Source organism: Capsicum annuum, chromosome 4, assembly GCF_002878395.1.
Source record: "Capsicum annuum cultivar UCD-10X-F1 chromosome 4, UCD10Xv1.1, whole genome shotgun sequence".
Lineage (NCBI taxonomy): Eukaryota > Viridiplantae > Streptophyta > Magnoliopsida > Solanales > Solanaceae > Capsicum > Capsicum annuum.
In genome coordinates, this window is record NC_061114.1 from 43783364 (window position 1) to 43789112 (window position 5749).

The 5749-nt window shown below is 29.8% G+C and overlaps 1 long non-coding RNA gene across 1 annotated transcript; it reads right to left on the minus strand.

Annotated features, from left to right (window-relative positions):
- Positions 1-230: 230 nt before the first annotated feature.
- Positions 231-3903, minus strand: LOC107867857. The gene is made up of 3 exons (XR_001673387.2): positions 3699-3903; positions 799-878; positions 231-715 (listed from the first exon to the last, which is right to left on the minus strand). It is a non-coding gene; the product is annotated as an uncharacterized LOC107867857 (long non-coding RNA).
- Between the last annotated feature and the right edge of the window lie 1846 nt (positions 3904-5749).

The following is a 5749-nucleotide window of genomic DNA, read 5'->3' on the forward strand; positions in this document are numbered from 1 at the left end:
TAATTAATAATTATAATTGTTCTGACTACTGTAGTCAGAATTATTTAATAATTATTATTCCGACTACTGTAGCCAAAACTTAATAAATGTTATTTAATAATTATTATTTCAACTACTTTAGTCATAATTTTAATAAAAATATTCACCTAATAATTATATAATTAAATCTTGCATTAGCTTCCATTGCCCCAGATTATAAACATGACTAATATATTTTTCACAGTAGGATCAAACACGACAACAACAAAAATTTATAAATGTAACCACTTTAAAACATCCAAAACAAACATCAAATCAAATAGTTTAAATATCTAAATGTCATAACCAAAAACAAGAACAATAACTACAATCTAATTCTCATTAGATTCATCTCTTCCTCATCATGAAATACTTGAGGCATGTGCTTCTTAACCAACTCCTCAAATTTAGCAAACTTAGCATCGTTAGCTGCACATTGTTGCATCAATTCCACAATTTACTTTTTCATCGCTTTCATTTCTTCCATGGTTTGCAAAGTAGAAAAGGAACTGGAAAACAACGAAGGACTACTCAAGGATTGGATAACCCCTGTACCGTAGGTTCTACCTTTCTTTGAACCACCTACCACATCTGTCTACATATTAGTCATATCTGTAGGTGATGGTTTGACCATGGTACCATCCTCTGAAGTATTTTGGGTTTGACGCCAATTTTCTATGCTTTTTTGAAATTCTTCCTGAAAGAAAAATTATTTATCAGAATGTAAACAAGCTACGTTGAGTAATAATAAAATAATGTATGTAAAAGTTACTATCTTACATATGCATTCTTAGCACACGTTCCGACCCAATCTCCTCTTGTAGCATCCTTTTTCTTCTTATGTGTCTCTTTGTAGACCTCTGGAAAAGTGGGGTTTTCCCCATTTTCATATTCTTTCAAAATTTTAGAAAAAGAGATAATGCAAGTATGAACTAACTGTTGTCATTGAAAAGTTTCACTAGCATAGCTTAGGAAAACACAACACTTAGTAGCGATCGCATCAGTATTTTTTCATTACCCTCCAAATGAAAGAAAGTCTTTTACTATATTGATTCAATTCATTATCACTGAATACATACAGTACACAGCTTCATGGAGTAAACTGGTTAATATCAACAAACTCTCATAGATTAGATTGTTGATATTAACCAGATTGTTGATATTAATAAGGAAAGACAAAAAAATGAAGAAAACACGAATGGTGTTGCACATACAAGATCTAAGGAGAAAATTGGTGAAATCCCTCTATCCATAAATACATTGGAATCATGGATTTGTCCAGATGTAATAAACAACTTAATAAGGTACAATCCTAAGCTACATTATCATAGTGCAACTTAGAAGTACCCAGAGACAAATAAGCTCAAATGTAACACTGCAGGACTAAACTTTATAGGCATTTGAATACAAAATAAATAAGGAGACATAGTATATGAGAGAGCTAAGGGGCTAGGATGGGCTACTAATATAGAGATTGAAGCTAAAGCTATTCAAGAAGCTCTGCAGTACAATTAGGAGAAATGGCTATATGAAGTGGTCCTAGAACCAGATTAGTCTCACAAAGATAATCATTAGCTAGTGGAGAGTACCTTGAATTGTTCGTAAAACTTGAAGGTGCATTCTTCAAGCTGTTAGACTGCTAAATACAACATTACTTTCTAAAATTCAAGGCAATACAGTAAACCCTGAAGCAGACCCATGTATCTCACTATGACCATCCCTTAAAAGCTGCAGAGACGCAAGTTAATTTCCATTGTTTTAAAGCTTAAAGCCATCATAGATAATTATTTAAATTTAAATCAGTGATTACATCTCATTTCACTTTATTCAAGACTCACTAAATATAAAATTATTAGATGCATAGACGGGTATTATGTGTGTGTATATGCTCCTACACATTGAGTTTAAGGACAGTTAGGATGGCAGCCCATGCTCCTACACATCGAGTCTAAGGACAGTTAGGATGGCAGCCCAAAAAGGTTGAGTTGTGAATTATGAGGTGCTGAAGGGATCAAGAAACAGACATTAGACAAGAATACAATTAACACAACCTTGATGGGTGCACTCAGTTTCAAATTCCAGACAGATAGTGCTAAAAGAAATAGTATTTTCATCAAGTCTTGTAGTACATAGAGCTACTAGAATTTACAAAGCTTGTTCCCCAGTTGTCACGTAACTAGCAAACAATCGATTGCATTTACTAATATTACAATTTCCGTCAGCAAAATTTTGCCTATGTGATTCTTAGGAGTCTTACTGTTATTTGAGAAGGAAAAAAACAATACGACTACTAAGGTATTAGGAAAGATAATCACGGTATAAATCTTGCATAGTATAGCCCCTTGTTTACTTATTATGAATTCTTATTTCATAAAGAACCAGCTTAAGTGCATCTCCACTATTCCATCACATACCAGGTAACTTTTTCCACCAAGGCTAAGCCTATTACTTATTATTCTCACATCCTCTCTCTATAATTATGCATATATGGGAATCTACTGTATTGTTTATACAAAATACAAGCAACATAACTACTCCTGTTCTTCTGTATTAGCTAATTGTTTATACCAAATACAAGCAACATAACTACCCCTGTTCTTCTGTATTAGCTATACTTGGAAAAAGACCAAAAATACCCATATTATACTAGTTCTTATCAAGCCCTTCAAGAATGTTAGGAGCATAATTGCAAACAAAATCTCATTCAAAAATTTAAAAACAACAATATGTTTTAGAATGTGTACCCTATATACCAATTTTTCAAACATTGAACCAATATACAACGAAAAGAAGCATATGCACTAACTCAACCAATTATTATTAGTCATTGTATTAAAATTGCAGTAATATAATCCTCGCACAAGTTTCCTGCAAACTAAATCACACTGTATGATTTATTTCTCCAACTCAAACTAAAGGAATCTAACAAAGCAAATACTAGACTGAATCCAGCTTAGCTAATAAGATGGACATAAACATCTAAATTGAAGCAGCATATGACAGCATCTAGTTATGCATACAATTCACACCCTAGTTATTTTCAATTTTAGCGTTAGATCTACCACTAGTATGTTTAGGGTTAGTATTAGATCTTGAGTTTCTGCCTTCTATGCTTCTACTTCTGGTAGTAGGGTACTGTTGAATGTTTGCATCTTCGAATAATTAGTGTTTAGCATTTAGTGTTCATATAGGTGATATCAGGAACTCTACTGGTAACCCCCTTCCTCTTTAGATTCTTTAGAGTTTACTTTTATGGCCACTAACCATACAACGCATTGCACCTTAGAGGGTGTATTTACTTCCCAAAACACCCTTTTCTTTAAAGAAACTAAAAGTGCAACTGGTTATACCCCCAACCCCAACCCCTCCACACACACACTAAGCAAAAACCAAGAAGCAGATCGAAATTCAAACTAAAAGTGCAACTGGTTATATTCAGCTGAATTTCATTTCAATTAATTTAAAACTAATTAAGTAATCAATCAATTACAATAAAAATGTTAACAAATTTATTCAGACTGCTCCACATTCCTTCCATTCGCGCCCAATTAGAATCTAATTTTTCAAAAGTTATAGTAACAAAATAACTATTAATAATTAAATCCCTGCAAAATTTAGTAACCAAAATACAAAAATACTTACAGATTGAAATTCAACAGAAAAGGGTTGGAGTTTTGTACCTGATTTGGTTCCCTTTCACTCTGCTTTAGCTTCAATTGGCTACAAAAACGTCTGCAGACAGATCTCGAAGACGGGATGGCCATCTAAGGAAGATGAGGTCGGAGCTACACCAGAGAAGTACTTCAATCGGGTGAAATTCACAATGCAGTGGGACCCTAGATTTTGAGAGAGAGAGAGAGACACGGTAGTGAGACAGAGATAATTGGGAAAGTTTTGATATATTTAATTTATATTTATATAAATTATTTAATAATAAAATATAACTTTCCGACTACTTCTATCGGGTATAAATTTAATATATTTAATTATTTAATATTTCCGATTACAACGGTCAGTATATATCTAATATATTTAATTATATATTTATTTTTTGACTACATCAGTCGGTTCAATATTTAATACAATTAAATTATATTTATAAAAGTTTCAACTACAATAGTCGAAAATTTTTAATTATATATAATTGTTTAATATTTCCAAATACATAAGTCAATTATATATTTCATATAATTAAAATATATATTTAAATTAATTAATATAATATAATTATTTATTTAAATTAATTAATATAATGTGAAAAACTACCGTGTAACTTATATTAAATAATTATTTATTTATAGAGCAGCCTTTTTGTAATGCATTTAGTAATATATTTATGTAATTAATACAATTTCCGACTACAATGGTCGAAAAATATAATTAATAAGATATTTAATTAATTATAAATTTTCTCTATAAGGGTATGACTATATATTTAGTCATATATTTATTTAGATATTAGTATTTCTGACTATAGTGGTTGAAAATATATATTTAATAATAAATATAAATATTTATTTAATTTTCATATAAGGGTCTAATTATATATTTATTTAATTATTTATATTTCTGACTACATCAGTCGGTTATATATTTAATATAATTTAATTATATATTTAAATTAATTAATACAATGTGAAAGACTACCGTGTAACTTATATTTTATATAATTATTTATTTAATATTTAAATATAATTTTTCGACCACTAAAATTGAGTATAATTTAAATATATTTAATTATTTAATATTTTCGACGACAGTAGTCGGGTACATTTAATATTTTATAATGTATTTAGTAATATATTTATTTTATTTTATAATTTTTGACTACAGTGATCGAAAATATATATTTAATAGTTTATTTAAATAATTATTTAATTTTCTTATAAAGGACTGATTATATATTTAGTAATATATTTATTTAACTATTTATATTTTCGACTATAGTGGTCAGAAATACATACTTAATAATTTATTTAAATAATTATTTAATTTTTGTATAAAGGACTAATTATACATTTACTAATATATTTATTTAATTATTTTTGTTTCCGACAACAGCAGTCAGAAGATATATTTTCCAAAATTTACTGCCAAATATTCTGACTATTGTAGTCATAAATAGTATCGAAAAAATATTTTACAAAAATTAAAAATAAAAAAGTAAATTTTCTGACTGAAGTATTCAAAAATTTCTGACTACTTTTTGTCGTAGGAAATGTTTGTTAGAAAATAACAAATTTATGATAGTGATACAAGTCATTGCCTAGACTCGTAGTCTGGGCAGTGACTCAGAAAATCCTTCATTGGTTTGGTCACGGTCACACCCTATGACTCGTGACCTTACTTTATGACTTGTAAAGGTCCAGTTATGAGATCAACAGAAACTTGGGTATTCCTCACTGGTTTGCCTACGACTTGATGCTTATGGCTCGTAATGAGTCTTCACGACTCGTGAGGTCTATGTCATACTCAAGACAAAAACTTTGGCTACTCTACTGGTTTGGTCACGATTCCTTCCCTATGACTTGTGACCACACCTTACAACTCGTAAGGTGCCATCCATAGCCTGCACAGTAAGATTAAAACTCAAAAATTTTCAAAGTAAAAAATCTGGGATGTTACTCTAGAGTTATAACAATACGCTAGTTTGGTGGGAAATTGCATAAATGTCAAAAATATGGAAGTAAAAGACTTAAAACAAATAAATCATAGAATAATAATATAATGA